The sequence below is a fragment of the Arachis hypogaea genome, chromosome 11, assembly GCF_003086295.3.
Source record: "Arachis hypogaea cultivar Tifrunner chromosome 11, arahy.Tifrunner.gnm2.J5K5, whole genome shotgun sequence".
Classification (NCBI taxonomy): domain Eukaryota; kingdom Viridiplantae; phylum Streptophyta; class Magnoliopsida; order Fabales; family Fabaceae; genus Arachis; species Arachis hypogaea.
Window position 1 is genome coordinate 95,248,606 of NC_092046.1, and position 18,780 is coordinate 95,267,385.

Below are 18,780 nucleotides of genomic sequence, written 5' to 3' on the forward strand. Positions count from 1 at the left end.
TAGCAATGATAGCCATTTCCAACGTTAGTAACAAAGGTGAGTGTCTCTAACGTTGGCTCATCATTTTCTTATCCATGTTAGCTTCCACGTTAACTAAGTTAACGTGGGAGTTAACGTTGCTCACATTGGCTCATTCCAACGTTAGTGACAAAGGTGAGTGTCACTAACGTTGGCGATTCTTGCTCCCTCCACGTTAGCTTCCATGTTAACTAAGTTAACGTGGGAGTTAACGTGGCTTATGGTGGCTTAGCTCAACGTTAGTGACAAAGGTAAGTGTCACTAACGTTGGCTTCTCTTTTGCTTCTCAATGTTAGAGTCCACGTTAACTGAGTTAACGTGGCTCTTAACGTGGCCAATTGTGAGCTTGGTCCAACGTTAGTGACAAAGGTAAGTGTCACTAATGTTGGCTTCATTTCTTTCTTTCACGTTAGAGTTCACGTTAACTTAGTTAACGTGACTCTTAACGTGGGCTATTATGGCTTCGAGGGCGTTATTGGTGATTACTTTTCTCATTAACTTTGCAACTTAGCTCCCATTCCACATTAGAGGTCACGTTAGTTAGACTAACGTGGCTGCTAACGTGGTTCTTCCTTGCTTTCTTTCTCCTAAAATCAAGCAATAAAGTGCATCAAAGCTCTAGTCCCAATCATGGGAAATGCATCATCCAATTTGTCATTAAATTCATGCAAAATCCTCATGAAATCATGTAAAGTGCACAATGTATGCTTGAATCAAGATGTAAGTGAAATTCTACCCAAAACTTGCTTATTCCCTAAGAAAATGCATGAAACTACACTAAAAACAATAAAGAAAAGGTTAGTGAAACTGGCCAAAATGCCCTGGCATCAACTTTAACCATCTCTTAAACCACTTTGATTTGATGCCTTTGCAGTTATTACTATGTATAAGATTCTTAAGTTGATATAATTTTGCTTCTTGCTTCATCAATTTTGCAGAGTTTGCTTGCCTCTTGTGTTGCAAGGTGTTGAGCGTCCCTGTGACAACTCCTTGTGGCCACAACCTTTTCTGGCTAAAGCTTTATCAGAAAGAGGGGAAGCGAAGGTGGGCGCACCTTGCGAGCACAAAAGAATGTTATGAAATGCCCTTCATGTTCAATTGACATAGCTGAATTTCTTCAGAACCCAGAGGTAGTACATCATGTCTCTTTTTAATTGTCTGAGCATATTGTTGGTGATGGTATTTGGGAAAGCTTGAATTTGGTTTTACTCCCAAACTATTTTAATTAGGAAGGTGGATGTTACTGCCATTGACTATCTATTTTTGCTTCTTGTTTTATATTTGACACCAAATGTGGATAACTTAAAATCCAACCCTTAATTTGTTCTATTTACTGTTAACCCAAAGTCACTGAAAAATCTTAGGCCTTCTTTGAAATGAGATTCAATGGAGAGTTGGCAAGTTTAATTAGGTGGTGTTCACATTTAGAAATAAATCTTCTAAAGAGGAGCATTCATAAATATGCAATTTACAGTTTGTATGTGATCTTGCGATTGTATTTATGCTGTTTCTGGCCTTTGCAATAGGTTAACAAACACATGATGAGCGCGATAGAAACCCTCCTCCGCGAGGCTGAGATAGAAGAGAGTTCTGAAGTGTCCAATGACAAAAATAATGAAAATATAGAGACTGTGAATGATGATGATGGGAAAGAAGTTTCAAAGCATTGTGATTCAGGTGAGAATGTCCTAGAGGAGATCAAGGACAATGATTTGAATCAGCCACATAAGCGCAGAAAGGGTGCTGGTGATTCAGCTATTGTGAACAGTGAGGAGCAAATCAATGTGGCAATAGATTAGATTGGAGTCTACCATGGAGTGAAGAATCATGTAACTCAGATTAGATTGGAGAGTTTAAACTTTAAAGAGAGCATGAGGAAATAGTTTTAAAACTTAGGCTGAAAGTCCTGCCCTTCTTTGTTGTAGTTTAAAAGAAATTTTGGGGTATCTTTTTATTGAGACAGTGAGATATTGGATAATGGTGTTGAAAAATAACATCCATTTTATAGGTATTATGTAATGAATATTATGTTTATCTATGTGATTTTTGGTTTTTTTTTTTTTTTCAATTTACAGTGTGTTTGATGGAGTAAATTTAGAAAACAAATCTAAAGTATTTATTTTACAATAGAAAAATAAAAAAAATCTATTTTACCTTATAGACAGATTTACAGACAGATTTTCTGTCTGTAATTAGAGTGTAAGATGATTCTCCAAAGTTCAAATTACAGACGGAAAATCTGTCAGAAAATCTGTCTGTAATTACAGATGGATAATCTGTCGGAAAATCCGTCTGAAAATTCGTCTGTAATTACAGACAGAAAATCCGTCAGAAAATCCGTCTGTAATTACAGAGGGAAAATCCGTCGGAAAGTTCGTCAACTTCAGGAAATGGATGGAGAATTTACAGAGGGAAAATCCGTCGGTAACTGGTAAAAATCCGTCGGTAATTTTCTGACGTAATAAAAATCCGTCGGTAAATAATTTCCGACGGGGCTTTTACAGAGGGACAAAATCCGTCGGTAATTTCGTCGGTAACCAAAAATCCATCTGTAATAAAGACCAAATCCGTCTATAAATCTGTCTGTATTAATCTATTTTCTAGTTATGATAGGCGGGGGCTAATGCCAAATAAGGGTAAGGTTCTTACTACATGGTAGCTACAACATGTGAGTAAGAAAGCAATATAAGTAAAGGCATATCAACTAACACTTGATGCAATAGTAAAATTAAAACATGAAGAATATATTGAGCATCAAGTTCAAATAAGAAAAAGTGGGTCATGAAAAACAATATGAGGTCAAATCAATGCACAAAGACACAAGAGTCATACAAGATGAAGCATTGATTTAGAAGTTTCATCGCCCAACAATATCAAACAAGTCAAGAAGCACCAAAATAATGCAAGAAATTCTCAACAATAGACTAGAAAAATTCAACACCGTTATTAAAACAAGAAACTTAAAAAAAAGAAAATTATAATAAGCTATAAAAACAAAATTAAAATGCAATGAATGAAAGTAAGCAATTGCAATAAAAGAAAATAGAAGAAAATAATTTATTTATTTATTTATTTATTTATAAAAGAAAATTATTTATTTATTTATTTAAATTTTTTATTTATTTATATTTTTTTAAGTTTTTTTTTATTTTATTTTATTTAAAAATTTTTTTTCAAGAGAGGAAGAAGAAAGGTAGAAAGAAAAAAGAAGAAAAGAAGAAAGAAGAAGAAAGGAGAAAGGAGAAAAACAGGGTGCAAATCTGCGCATAAGCGCCATGCGTGCTTAAGCGTACCTTGCGCAGTTGGGATCATGGGCGCGTACGCAGCATGTGCGCGGGCGCGCGCATTGCGGATTATGCCATCGGCGCACATGTGCGCAGTGCGCATATGGGTACATTAGGTTGTGCCAGGAGCTTAATGTTTGCGCAGAATTAGCACAACTCTCTGGAAAATGTACCAGGAGCCATGCAGTGCAATCTGCGCGTACGCGCCATGCGTGCTTAAGCGCGGATTGATTTTTTTTTTTTAGAAGCATAAACACAGAATTTAACACTCTCCTAACCTATAAATATCCTAAAGCAACCAAAATTCAAATTTAACAAAAATCTTTAAGTTTTTGAAAAAATTTTCAAAGACAAAACAAACAAAACTTGTACTTCAAGTAACCTACTTTAACAACACTCTAAACAAATCAAAACTCACTACAACAACCTATCAATCAAAACAAAATGTATAAGAGTATAGAAAAGAAGAAAACTAGCTATAATGGCAACTCAAATCACTTATTAAGTATATATACAAGAGAATGGAAAGAGTTTACCATGGTGGGGTGTCTCTCACCTAGCACTTTTATTTATTGTCCTGAAGTTGGACTTATGGGGAGCTCCTCATCAAGGTGTCTTGTGCTTAAATTCATCTTGGAACATCCACCAATGCTTGAATCTCCAATAAGCTTTATTCTTTAAAGATAATAACTCCAAGCCTTGATGGAGTTCTTCACAAACCATAGGCTCCCAAAGTTGATTCTCCTTGTGCGATCCGGGATCCCACACTTTATTTTCACACCCGTCTTGAAGTTGATCATTATTAGTCCATCCGGGTGGCATGACTCTAGAATTCTCATGTAAGCGACCAAACAACTTCCTAGACTCATGCAATTTAGTTCTCCACCAATCATTACTATACAACTTTGAGCATGCAACCATCATGAACTTAGAGTGATGTTTCCAACCACTACATAACTCTCTTCTACTTTTAACTCCACGAAGAGCTCTAAGTTGACCATCATTTTCAATCAAACCCTATTCAAGCGAGAAAGTAAAGCTTAGGGATAAGAATTTTACCCACTTGAATGTTGTGTTGGATGGTGACTTGGGGAGGGAGACCTCCCTACTCTTAGACAATGCGAGGTCTACTTCTTTAGGCTCTCCTTTAGTTATTTCCACCTCTTTGCAAGCTTTTTCGATTTCAACCTTTTCCCCTATATCACTTGGCTTGGTGTTGTCTTTAAGAACTTCAATTTCTTGCCTAATGAGAGGTGATTCAATTTTGGATAGGAATTCATCGATGAATGAATTCATCTCTTGATCAACCTCTTTATATTCTTCAATTTCAATATACACCAATTCAACTTTTTCCCTTTGGTAGCTTTCTTCCGATTCGCTCTCTTTCCCATTGCTCACCAAGGGTATGGAAGGTTGTGCACGTTCTTCTCTAATTTCAACTTCATGTCCAATGGGAGAGGATTCCATTGTAGAGAGAAATTCATCCATGATTGAATCCATCTCTTGATAAGCCTCTTCCAAGTCTCCAACTATGATATGCCTTGGAGGTTACGCACCCTCATCAACATCAATATCAAACTTCTTGGAATAGTTCTCCATGATGCTACGTTCCCTTGGACTTTTAACATCTCCTAAATCTTCAACCACTTCTTCCTTTTCTTCACTAACCATAGGCTCCTCCAATTGTTCCAACACAAAATTCGACTCTTCCTTCTTCTCCACCAGATTTTCCAATCTCTCTTTCATGTTTTGCTCCTCCTTTGATTTTTCACATGTGGCCACGGAAGCACCTTGAGTATTCAAGCATTGGTAGGCTAAAGTATGCACTACTTTAGTCAAATTGGTCACAAACTCTAAAGTGTTCCTTTGCATATCTGCTTGGCCTTGAAGTAGCAAGGTGAGAGAATCATCTATTGGGGCTTGGGGTGGATAAGAGGGTTCATTATTTTAGAGAGAGGGTTCATAGTAGGAAGATGATTCTTCAAAGTAAGGGTATGGAGATGGTATGCATTGAGGTGGTTCTTGGTGGTAATCTTGATAGGGTTATGGTGGCTCTAAAGGTTCTTGCTCATAATGGTCATAAGGATATGGTATGGGTGATTGGTCATGTGATGGGTATAGATCATAGGAAGGTGTTTGGTAATGAGAGGCTTGTGAGAATGGTTGAGGTTCATGCTGAGGATAAGAGTCATAGGCATACGATGGTGGTAATTGATTATCATAAAAGGATTCACCATAGCCATTGAATTGACATGCTTTAGGATGGAAATTATACCGATATGCATCCGGAGGTTGTTGCCAATAGGAGTGATCAATTCCTTGAGACTCCTCCCATCTTTGTTGGTTCCTTCCATAATGAGTGTCATCATTGAAGTTTACCTTTTCTACAACACAATTAGAACCAAACTCATAGCCAACGTGAGAATTCATGATAGCAAGAGAAAATAAGAAACAAAAGCTAACTAGAAAAAATGAAACAAAATCCTACAAATAGCAAAGCTATTTACAATATTCACATATATACAATAACCAATAACATAACACCATTGCAACTCCCCGGTAACGATGCCATTTTGATGAGAGGACTTTTGTGTGGTCTAGAATTTCACAATTGAGTTCTCGTTGTAAGTATAGTTTCTAAACCAACAATAATCCTTTCATACAAAAATTTTTTTGTCACTAGTACAAACCCCTAAATTTATAAACCAAAGTATTGAACCTCGGGTCATTCTCCCTAGAAATTGCAATAGAGTGTCCTTGTTATTGGTTATGGAGTATGTTTTGGAGTTTTTGGGATACGAGGCATGAAAAGTAAATGGCAATGAAAATAAACTAACAACTAGAAAGCTCTTAGCAAGGTTGTGAGAATTAGAAGTCCTATCCTAGTTATCCTCCTGAATTGTGACCACAATTACCCATTGCTACCACTTAGTTAACCTCTAACTATGGAGAAAAGTCAAGTGGATGAATCAAGTTGATTCTACAAGTCCTAGCCAACTCCCAAGGGAAAGACTAGCTTTAGTGGTATCCAAATCAATTAGCAACTTCTAATTATCAATCAACAAGGGAATTAGATAACTCAAGCGTCACTAATTACTCTACCATAGCCAAGAGGAACAAAATCTACACTAAAATCCAACCAAGAATTTTATCAAACACTTGGAAGGCACAAAAGGAAAGCAAAGTAAATTGATAGCAAGAATAAAATCTAACAACTACTCATTGCAAGGAATTAATAACAACAATCAAAGGAAACACAATTATTATGAATTACCTCTAATTGAATTGAAAGAGAAGAAAAGGAACAAGAGTAGATCTACAACAAAGTATAAAAGCAACATAAAAGAAATTACAACAAAAGAATAGAGGAAGATGATTGCAACAACAAAGAATTAAGAAGCAAAAGTAGAGGGAAGCATGAATGAAAACCTAGATCTAAGAACAAATCCTAATCCTAATGCTAATCCTAGAGAGAAGTGAGAGCTTCTATCTCTAAAACTAACCTAAACTAAACTAATGATCAAAAGTATGTAAAGTCTATTGATTTCCCTTCAATCCTTGGTTTAAGTAGCATCAGAAATGAATTGGATTGGGCCCACAAGGCTTCTAAAATTGCTGGCCACGGGTTGCATTAAGTGAAGCATGTGCCACCATCGGTGCGTCCGCGCACCGTGCGCGTGCTTGCCCCTAGGCGTGAATGCAACTATGGCAAATCTTATATCATTTTGAAGCCTCGGATGTTAGCTTTCCAACGCAACTGGAACCGCATCATTTGGACCTTTATTGCTCAAGTTATGGTCGTTTAAGTGCGAAGATGTCGGCTTGACAGCTTTTGCGATTCCTTCATTTCTTCATGAGTTCTCCATTTTTACATGCTTTTCCTTCATTCCCTTGATCCAATATTTGCCTCCTAAATCTGAAATCACTTAACAAACATATCAAGGCATCTAATGGAATCAAGGTGAATTAAAATTAAACAATTAAGGGTCTAAAAAGCATGTTTTCACTCTTAAGCACAATTAAAGGAGAATTTACAAAACCATGCTATTTCATTGGATAAATGTGGGTAAAAGGTTAGAAAATCCCCTAAATCAAGCACAAGATAAGCCCTACAAATGGGGTTTATCAGTCTCCCACCAAAGCTCAAAGATCCTGGGAGTTTCATCATATCATGCACCATAGGCAATATGACCTTGGAAAAAGCGCTCTGTGATTTAGGTGCTAGCATCAATTTATTGCCTCTCTCACTAATGAAAAAGCTTGCAGTAGAGGAAGTCAAACCCACCAGAATGTCACTTTAAATGGCAGATAGATCACTCAAAATACCCAATGGGGTTGTGGAGAACTTATTAGTGAAGGTGGGAGAATTTATCTTCCCTGCCGATTTCGTCGTTTTGGACATGGAAGAAGAAGGACACAATTCAATTATCTTGGGTAGACCTTTCCTAGCAACAGCAAGAGCTATCATTGATGTGGAGAAAGGAGAGATGACCCTCAGGGTGCACAATGAACAAATGATCATCAATGTCTTTTAAGGCCATGCAATATCCCCCTGAGAAGGAAAAGCAAATGAGGGTGGAAATGATAGAAGAATTGGAGGAAGAGATACTTGAAGACAACGGCTAGGAGGAACAAGAAAAGGAAATAGAGGTAGAACAAGATGTCTCAGAAGAATAAGTGATTGAAATCTCTTTTGAAGGCAAGAAAGAGGAGGTGCCAAAGCAAGAGTTCAAGCCCCTCACTCCTCATCTCAAATATGCATATCTTGGTGAAGAGGATAGCCTTCTAGTAATCATCAATTCATCATTGAGCACACAAGATAAAGCCAAACTGATTGAGGTGTTGAAGAATCATAAAACAGCTTTAGGATGGACAATTGATGACATCAAGGGTATAAGTCCTGCAATTTGTATGCACAAAATCTTGCTAGAAGAGGACTCAAGGCCTGTGGTACAACCCCAAAGAAGGCTTAACCCGACTATAAAGGAGGTGGTTCAAAAAGAAGTGATGAAGCTGTGGAATGCTGGAATCATATACCCAATCTCTGACAGCTCTTGAGTAAGCCCAGTTCAAGTGGTGCCAAAGAAAGGTGGCATGATTGTCATCTTTGATGAGAAGAATGAACTCATTCCCACAAGGACAGGGACAGGGTGGAGAATGTGCATTGACTATAGAAGACTGAATAATGCCACAAGGAAAGATCACTTCCCTCTCCCCTTCATTGATTAGATGCTGGAAAGATTGGCTGGCAATGCTTACTATTGCTTCTTGGATGGGTACTCTGGGGACAATCAAATAGTGGTGGATCCCAAGAATCAAGAGAAGACATCCTTCACATGTCCATACGGAGTCTTTGCTTACAGAAAGATGCCCTTTGGGCTATGCAATGCCCCTGCTACCTTTCAAAGGTGTATGCCTTCTATATTTTCTGACATGGTAGAAAAATTTTTAGAAGTCTTCATGTATGATTTTTTTGTCTTTGGCAATTCATTTGATACCTGCTTGCATTATTTAACTCTTGTCTTGAAAAGATGCCAAGAAACTAATCTGGTCTTGAATTGGGAGAAATGTCATTTTATGGTTCCTGAAGGGATAGTTCTTGGGCATAAGGTTTCAAGCAAAGGTATAGAAGTTGATAAAGCTAAAATAGAGATCATAGAAAAGCTTCCTACACCAGTTAATGTGAAAGTAGTAAGAAGTTTTCTTGGACATGCTGGTTTTTACAGGAGATTCATCAAAGACTTTTCAAAAATAGCTAAACTACTAAGTAACTTGTTGGTGGTTGACAATCCCTTTGTCTTTGATGAAAGCTGTAAGCATGCCTTTGAAACTTTAAAAAATAAACTCACTACAGCAGCAATCATCACACCCCCAGATTAGGAATTACCTTTTAATCTCAAGTGTAATGCAAGTGACTTTGCAATTGGTGCTGTATTGGGGCAAAAGAAAGACAAGCTGCATCATGTTATATACTATGCAAGTAAGGTGTTGAATGAGGCACAGAAAAATTATACCACCACCGAGAAAGAGCTCTTGGCAATTGTATATGCATTTGATAAATTTAGATAATACTTGATTAATTCAAAGGTTGTAGTATATACTGATCATGCTGCTCTCAAGTATCTCATGTCTAAATAGGATTCAAAGCCAAGGCTTATTAGGTGGGTGCTATTGCTACAAGAATTTGACATTAAACTGAGTGACAGAAAGGGAAGTGAGAACTAAGTTGCAGACCATCTATCAAGACTTCAACAAGAGACCAATCAAGATGAACATCAACCAGTGAATGAGAAGTTCCCAGATGAATATCTTCTCCAAGTCCAACAAGCACCTTGGTTTGCTGATATTGCAAATTGCAAAGTTGGATGGAAGATTCCTCAAGAGTTTACCGGACAACAAGTGAAGAAGCTGCTTAAAGAAGCCAAGAAATTCTTGTGGGATGAGCCCTACTTATTTAAGAGGTGTTCAGATGGAATGATAAGAAGGTGTGTTCCTGAGAATGAAATGAGAGACATATTGTGGCACTGTCATGGTTCAGCTTATGGTGGACATTTTGGGCCAGAGAGAACAGCTGCTAAAGTGCTTCAAAGTGGATTCTATTGGCCAACCATATTCAAAGATGCCAGAGAGTTTGTGCACCAATGCAATGAATGCCAAAGAGATGGAGGACTAACAAGGATGAATAAAATGCCTCAAAACTTCATTTTGGAAGTGGAAGTGGATGATCTTTGGGGCATAGACTTCATGGGACCGTTTCCCCCATCATACTCCTTCAAATACATCTTGGTGGCTGTAGAATATATTTCAAAATGGGTGGAAGCCATGGCAACCAATACATGTGATGCTAATGTGGTTCTGCATTTTCTTAAAAGAAATATCTTCACCAGGTTTGGAGTACCAAAGGGACTTATTAGTGATGGTGGCAGCCACTTTTGCAATAAACCAATGGAAAAACTGCTCCACAAATATGGATTAATTCACAAAGTGGCCACACCATATCAACCTCAGACTAATGGCCAAGCTGAATTGGCAAACAGGGAGCTGAACAGAATTCTAGAAAAGACAGTTGGAATCACTAGAAAATATTGGGCAAGAAAATTGGATGATGCTCTATGGGCATATAGAACAGTATTCAAAACAACAATTGAGAAGTCACCATTTCAGCTAATCTATGGCAAATCTTATCACCTTTCTGTGGAGCTTGAACACAAAGCTTTCTGGGCTACTAAGCTCCTCAATCTTGACTCTCAAGCAGCAGGAGAGAGAAGGCTTTTGCAACTCAATGAACTGGATGAATTCAGAATAGAAGCTTATGAGAATGCTAAGATATACAAGGAAAGATCTTGGAACAAAGAAGAGAGCATTCATGAGTTGGGATGAACAAGAATGGAGGATGTCAAGCTATTGACAATAAAAGAGCACTTTTTGGGAGGCAACCCAACCAGAGGTAGTTTTCTTTTCTTAGCCATTTCAATAAAAGGGTTAATTAAGTTTATCTGTATTGCAAGGAGCTAAGTTTGGTGTTACACACCAAAACAAGATAAGGGTGAATATAGGATGCTAAGTTTGGTGTTCCACCAAAAAGTTCATTAAAAACACATTTCAACCCTCTGCATAGATGGTCATTGGCTCCAAAAAATCAGGGAAACTACTTAACCATTGTTTGCTTTCTAGTTTATAGTTTGATTTCTTTAATAAAAAACACAAGGACACAAAGAGGGATACAAAAGCTATGGATGATGAGGGCAAAAGAAAAACTAGAAGACATCACTAAGAGGTTGTATTGTTACTTAATTCCCTCTGATTTGAAGTGCTTTAAAAATTGGAAGTATAATTGTATCCCTGCTGAATGGTATTAGGTTAGTTAGAATTCAATTGCATTTTGTTATATGTCTTTGAATTAGCATTTTAGGCTGCTAGTTTAAAATGCCTAGATCACTCATCCTACTTGAATTTGTGTCTTGTTCCCCTCTGCATAAATAAGAGAAAATGTTGAAACAGAAGTGAAAATGTTGAAACAAAAAGTGAAACTGTCCAATTTGATAGGAATAAGAATAAGGTTCAGTGGTGGTAATTGCTTGATTAGTTGGTAAGATCAATAATAAAAGCTGCAAGGTAGAATATCTCTTTCAAGTATAAACTTAGTTGCTGCTATGGACCTTCAATTCATAAATATCCTTAGAAAAAAAGAGCAAAAAGGAAAGAAAGAAAAGCTGAAAATTGGCAACAAAATGAAAGAAGCAAATAATAAAGCTAGACACCAATGGCTTAGACCTTAAGACATATGCCTGTGGTGCTATTGTATTAGGATCTGCTTGGATGATTAGGTTCTGAGGAGTATTTTAAAACTTGGTAACTTGGATTAACTAATCCGAGATTATCAACCGAAAATCCACCATCAAGAACAACCTAATTATAGAGCATTTAGTAACCCAAAGAGGTGCTGGACATCAATGTTCTTAAGTAGAATTATAAGCTAAGTGTCTGTAGTGAAGAGGTGTTGATAAAAAATTAAGCAAAAGAGCTACTGCAACACTTGACACTGAGCTACAATTGAGAAATAGGTTTCTGAAGCAAAAGAAAGAAAGGAAAATCTAACAAGGATCAATAAAGAATAAGGTCTTATAGCAGCAACTCTAGTTAATACTCAAAGAGGCATTTCACATTTGGAAGTTGATAATAATTGAGCTGCATTCTGTCTGTATAAAACCCCATGAACCAAATTCAATCACCTGCTAATAAGGACATATATGCTTATCTGTCTTCATTCCTTTTTCTCATGTTTTAGTGCTTCCATGGGGACAAGCAAGATTTAAGTTTGGTGTTGTGATGACAAGTCATCTTAAGCTAGTTTTACTAGAAATTTTCATTTGTTTTCATTAGGTTCTATGAACTTTCTTGCACAATAAGTAAGTGATTGGAGTGGAATTTCATGTTTATCTTGACTCAATCAAACATTAGTAATTTTGTACAAAATCATGAGATTTATGCAAGAATTAGGTGTTATTATGAATGATGCAAAACCTTATGATTTTGGTGAGACTTTGATTGCATGTTTGATTGATTTCAGGTTAAAAAAATGAAGAGAAAGAGAGGCAGTGCAGAATAACGCTGCGCTCAAATGGAAAACGCTACGTTCTCTTGCAACGCGCACGCGTACAGGATGCTTACGCGTCGGGCAAGGATTTTTAGAGACCCACGCGTACGCGTGCATGAGAGCGCTACATTGTCTAAATGAGCATTTTCGAGCAAGTTTCGAATTTTGGATTGAAGATTTGGTATCGAGGCGCACACGTACATGATGCGCACGCGTCGATGTAGCATCTTGGAAGAAGCACGCAAACGCGTGGGTGGCACGGAAGCTAGGAATTCACATTTTTCCATCCACGTGCACGCATAGAGGACGCGCACGTGTGGGGAGCGCTCATGGCGCGAACGTAGTTCTCGTTTGAAGAACGCTATCAAGGATGCGCACGCGTGAATGGTGCACGCAAGCATGATGGAGGCTGAAGATGGCAATGACGCGTACGCGTATGTGATGCGTACGCGTCGATGTGCAAAGGCGCAGGGACGCGCACGCACAAGGGACGCGTACGTGTCGGTAAATGAACGCTGCGCTCTCTTTCAAAACGCTACATTCCCCTGGAAGCTGCAACCAAGTACCAATCCTGACCCACTTCATCAAAGGCCAAAAAGCCCACTCCAAGCACTTGATGACTGAATTGGAAAGTGTATAAATAAATGAAAATTTGATTTCATTAGGACATTTGAACCTTTTGATCTTTTACCTTTGCTTTCTGTTTTCTTTAAGAGTTTTGTAGAATTCTGAGATCAGATTTTACTTTCTGTTTTCCTTCTGTTCTTCTTCTCTACAATTTTTCTTTTCTGTTTTTGTACTAGAGCAATGATGAACTAAACCCCAATTTCGTTAGCGGGAGGAGCTCTATTGTAATTCTAATGAATCAATGAAATTATTCTTCTTCTCAATTCAATTGTGTAGCTATTGGGTATCTTCTATTTTGATTTTGAATTATTCACTCCGGAAGGGGGTTTAATTCAGTGAATGCCTGTGTGAGCCTCGGAAGGGGAATCACTTGCATTAGAATTGGAGCTATATCCTTCACTACTCTCTTGATCAACAGTATTCGGGAGGAATTGAGATCCTAAGAGTTAGTGTGGCTTATGGATGAGAGATATGAACTTAACCTCTTCTCATGATAATTAGATCAAGGAATTGGCAAGATTGATTGTGATTAGAGAGATTGGATTGCTAAGGAATTGAGATCCAATCAATTTTAATCCGCCATAGATCTACCAAATGATTGAGAAAGGAGTTGAGTCTAAGTTGATTTAGGAAGGATTACAGTACCTCCAAACCCTGATGAATCATTTTCTTTGAATTTTTTCAACTTAGATCTCTCTGATATTTATTGCAATTTACATTCTGTTTGATTTTCCAGAACCGAATTCCCTTTCTAATTCATGCAATTTAAGTTCCCTTGCACCTTAGATTCTACAATTTAAATTCCTTGCACTTTAAGATTCAGTCATTTACCTTTCTTGCAATTTAAGTTTCAGCTCTTTTAATTTCTTGTTCTCTAAGTTTCTGCAATTTACTTCTCCTGTAATTTAAGATTCTGCCAATTTACTTTATGCACTTTACCTTCTTGCAATTTACTTTCTGTCAATCAAATTTCACTCAAATCATCAACCGTCTGGTTAACTAAATTCATTACCCAACTAAAATTGCTCAATCCATCAATTACTGTGGGATCGACCTCACTTTTGTGAGTTTTACTACTTGATGCGACCCGGTACATGATGAACGAATTTTTGACGGTTTAGAAATTCACAAATAAATTCTCGTTGCAAGCATAGTTCCTAAACCAACAATAATCCTCTCATACAAAGGATTGTTTGTCACTAAAACAAACCTCTAAATTTATAAACCGAAGTACTAAACCTCGGGTCGTTCTCCTTAGGAATTACAATAGAGTGTCTTTGTTATTTGATGCCAAGGCATCTTAGGCTAGTTTCACTAGCCTTTTTCTTTTATTTTTAGTTGTTTTATGCATTTTCTTGAGCCTTAAGTAATCATTTTGGGCCAATTAGTCATGCTTGTCTTAAATCATTCAACATGAAGATTTTGATGCAAATTCCATGAGTTTTTAGTTATATTCCTTGAATGCTATGAATGGAAGAATTCTCATGAAATTTTGCAAGACTTTGATGCAATTGTTGGATGATTTCAGGAAAGAAGAGGCTAGGCAAGGAAGCAACAAAATCAATAAAGGAAGCTTGAATATCACATGTGGAGTTTAAGTTCCAGTTTAAGCTTAAACTGGAACTTAAACTACCAAGCCATATAATGCTGGAAATGGCGTTTAAGTTCCAGTTTAAGCCTAAACTGGAGCTTAAACGCCAGAATCATGAAGGCTAAGAAATGCTGAAACTGAAGTTTAACCTCCAGTTTAACCTTAAACTAGAGGTTAAACGCCAGAATGAGAATGCCACTCAGGAAGCATTTCCACGTTTAACCTCCAGTTTAACCTTAAACTGGAGGTTAAACGCCAGAAATGGGAAATGCACCAGGGAGCCAATTCCAACTGGAGCTTAAACGTGTTCGACCAAGTTTTCTCCTCCAGGGTTGCTTTCTCCATTTCCACGTTTAAGCTCCAGTTTAACCTTAAACTGGAGCTTAAACGTGTTCGACACCTCCAGGGCTACCTTTCTCAGCTTCCACGTTTAAGCTCCAGTTTAACCTTAAACTGGAGCTTAAACGTGTTATATTGAACAGCTTGACCATGCCTTCTTCAAACATAAATAACTTGAGCTACAAAACTCCAAATGAGGTGATTCAAAATGCATTGGAAAGAAGACATCTAGAGCTTTCCAAGCATATATGGCATGCATGGTGGATACTAAAAATTGAGGGAGAAAATAGCCCCGTAATGTGCATAGAAGAGCATAGTACCAACATGCAATCAGGCCAGCTGACCTCTTCACCTTCCATGGAGTATAACTCGAGTTTTAGAACTCCAAATGATGCGCTTCCAGTTGCATTGGAAAGTAGACATCCAGAGCTTTCCAACGATGTATAGAAGTATGGGGTGGACAATGCAACTGAGCTCCCAAAATTGGCATTTTCGAGCACGTTTAAGTGACTTAAACGTTGGCTTAAACGCTGTCAAACCAACCAGCAACCTTGTCACCTTCAATCAAACATAACTTGAGCTATAGAGATCCAATTGAGGTGCTTCCAGTTGCGTTAGAAAGCTGACATCCATAGCTTTCCAACGAGGTATAATAGTTTATATTTGGCATCAAATTGGCAAGGTTGACAAGAGAACAAAGTGACGACTCAAGAAAGGGGGGTGCAACGTTTGAGTGTAGTTTAATGGATCATTATCCTTTTTGGATCAATTATGTCACTCTACCCTTCAAGCAAGCAAGGCCCATCAACAACACCAAATCAAGGCCGCAAGAATCATCTAGAATAGTTTATTTTCATTTGATTGTAATTTGCTTTGAATTTCATTTTCATTTTGTAATTTAGGGAGCCTATTTAAAGGCCTTAGTTTCTGCATTTGAAAAGGGGGGGGGATGGAAGGGAAATCCAGCCCCTGAGGGGGAGAGAACTGGAAATCATTTTCTTTTAGTTTTGTAATTGAATTCAGAGCTATGACTCACTAAACCCCTTTCATTGGGTTAGGGAGCTCTATTGTAATTCAATGAATCAATAATAGTTTTATCTTCTTCTTCAATCTTTTCTCTTGAATTTTGTTAGAAAGCTTCTCGATCTAATTCCATTGGGTAGTTGTCTTGGGAAAGAAACTACCCATAATTGGAATCCTTCGGAACCTTGGGAAAGGAATGGAGGATTCATGCTAGAGAAGCTTTCTCACAGTGAATTGGATTGGGGTTTGGATGGATATTGTGACATGTAATCCTACCAAATTGTGGTTCATGAAACTGTGTGGTATAATCAGTGATCGAGCATCATCTCTTCTTATGAACATTTAAACCAAGGGATTGGGAATTTGTTCGTTTTTAGAGAGAATTGGTGAGCCAAGGGATTGGGATCCAATCATATAAGATTGCCAAGCAAAATTCAATGAATGCATTGGTTGAGGAAGGAATAAAAATGTTTTGATTCGGAGATCTCAATATCTCCTAACACCCAATGAATTCCCCATTTCTGATCTACCACTTTCTCTTTACATTCTGCAATTAAATTCATGCAATCACCCCATCCCTTTTAATTTCAGCAATTTAGCTTCTCGCTCTTTAATTCATGCAATTTTACATTCCGCAATTCTCATCTAAATCTTGATTCCGCTCAACTAGAACATACTTCTAATCCGAATTGCTCACTCAACCAATCCTTGTGGGATTCGACCTCACTCTATTGTGAGTTTTTACTTGACGATAACCGGTGCACTTGCCGGAAGGAATTTTGCCGATCGTGCAATTTCCTAAATCGTAGCATAACAAGTTTATGCGCATCATTATTGTTTATGAAGTATGTTTGGGGTTTTTGAGATTTTAGACAAGAAATATAAATGGCAAAGAAAATAAACTAACAACTAACAAAGCTCTTGGCAAGATATGAGAACTAGAAGTCATATCCTAGTTATCCTCCTCAATTGTGACCACGAATTGTCCATTGCTACCACTTAGTTAACCTCTAACCATGGAGGAAAGTCAAGTGGATGAATTAACTTGATTCCATAAGTCCTAGCCAACTACCAAGAGAAAGACTAGCTTTAGTGGTATCCAAATCAATTAGCAACTTCTAATCATCAATCAACAAGGGAATTAGATAACTCAAGCGCCACTAATTACTCCACCTAGGCCAAGAGGAATAAAATCTAACTCATAACTAAAAGAGGCATTTCATCAAACACATAAAAGGCAATAGAAGTAAACAACATAAATTGCAAGAATTAAAGAGAGATGTAACTACAATAGCAAGAGATCAATAATAGAAAAGCAAAACAATTATGAAACAACAAAGAACTTACCAATTGCATTGAAGAAGAAATGTATATCTACAAAAGAAAGTTCATAAACTACAACTAACAATACAAAGGAATTACAAGAGAAGAAGAATTCTACAACTACAAGAGAACAAGTAAGGAAGACCAAGGAAAATTAAGAGAGAAGAAGAATTAGATCTAGATCTAAACCTAATCCTAATTCTAGAGAGAAGAGAGAGCTTCTCTCTCTAGAAACTAACTAAAAGCATGTGAAAACTAAATTAAAACTAAGTATCTAAGTGTTTGATTACCCTTCAATCCTTGGCTTAAATAGCATCAGAAATGAGTTGGATTGGGCCCAAAATTCTCCTAAAATCGCTGGCCACAAGTTGCATTAAGTGAATCATATGCAGCCATCGGCGTGTACGCGTACAGTGCACGTACGCATCCCTATACGTGCGGAAACTATGACAAATCTTATATCATTTCGAAGCCCCGGATGTTAGATTTCCAATGCTGCTGAAACCGCATCATTTGGATCTCTGTAGCTCAAGTTATGGTAGATTAAGTGCGAAGAGGTCGGGCTTGACAGCTTTGCAATTCCTTCATTTCTTCATGAGTTCTCCGTTTCTACATGCTCTTTGCTTCATTCCCTTGATCCAATATTTGTCTCCTAAATCTGAAATCACTTAGCGAACATATCAAGGGGCTCCTCTCTGGGCGTTTGGACGATGGGCTCTGCTCTTTGGGCGTGGGACGCCTGGAAGGGGGCAGGAAGCTGGCATTGAACACCAGTTTTGGGCCTTCTAATCTGAAGCAAAGTATGGACTATTATATATTGATAGAAATCTCTAGAAGTCAGCTTTCCATAGCCATTATGAGAGCTCCATTTGGACTTCTATAGCTCCAGAAAGGCTCTTCCGAATGCAAGGAGGTCAGATCCGGACAGCATCTGCAGTGCTTTCTCTGTCTCTAAAATAGACTTCTACTCCAGCTCCTCAATTTCAGCCAGAAAATACCATAAATTTTACAAAAATGCAAAAACTTATAGTAGAATCCAAAAAATGTGAATTTAACACTAAAACCTATAAAAACATAATAAAAACTAAACAAAAACTATTAAAAACTATATGAAAATGATGCCAAAAAGCGTATAAAGTATCCACTCATCAGTGCCGTTACTGGGGATTGACTATGATTAACAACTATTAGTTGTTTGATTACTTAGATTAGGTATTTTAGTTATAATTTTATTCAATTTTTGCTTCATTATTTTCAAAAATTTAGTAATATTGTTTATCCTTAATTTCTAAAATTATGTTTGGTGTTACCTAGTTAATTCTATTTTAATTTTCCTGTTAATGTTTTTTATTAATTTCAAAAATTCCCAGCTTGATTTTGGTCATTATTTTAAAATATTTTAGCCTTAATTTGTAAGTATTATTTCTTTACACAGGTTACCTTACATGGAATTTTCTACACTCTGATGTAGAGAATCC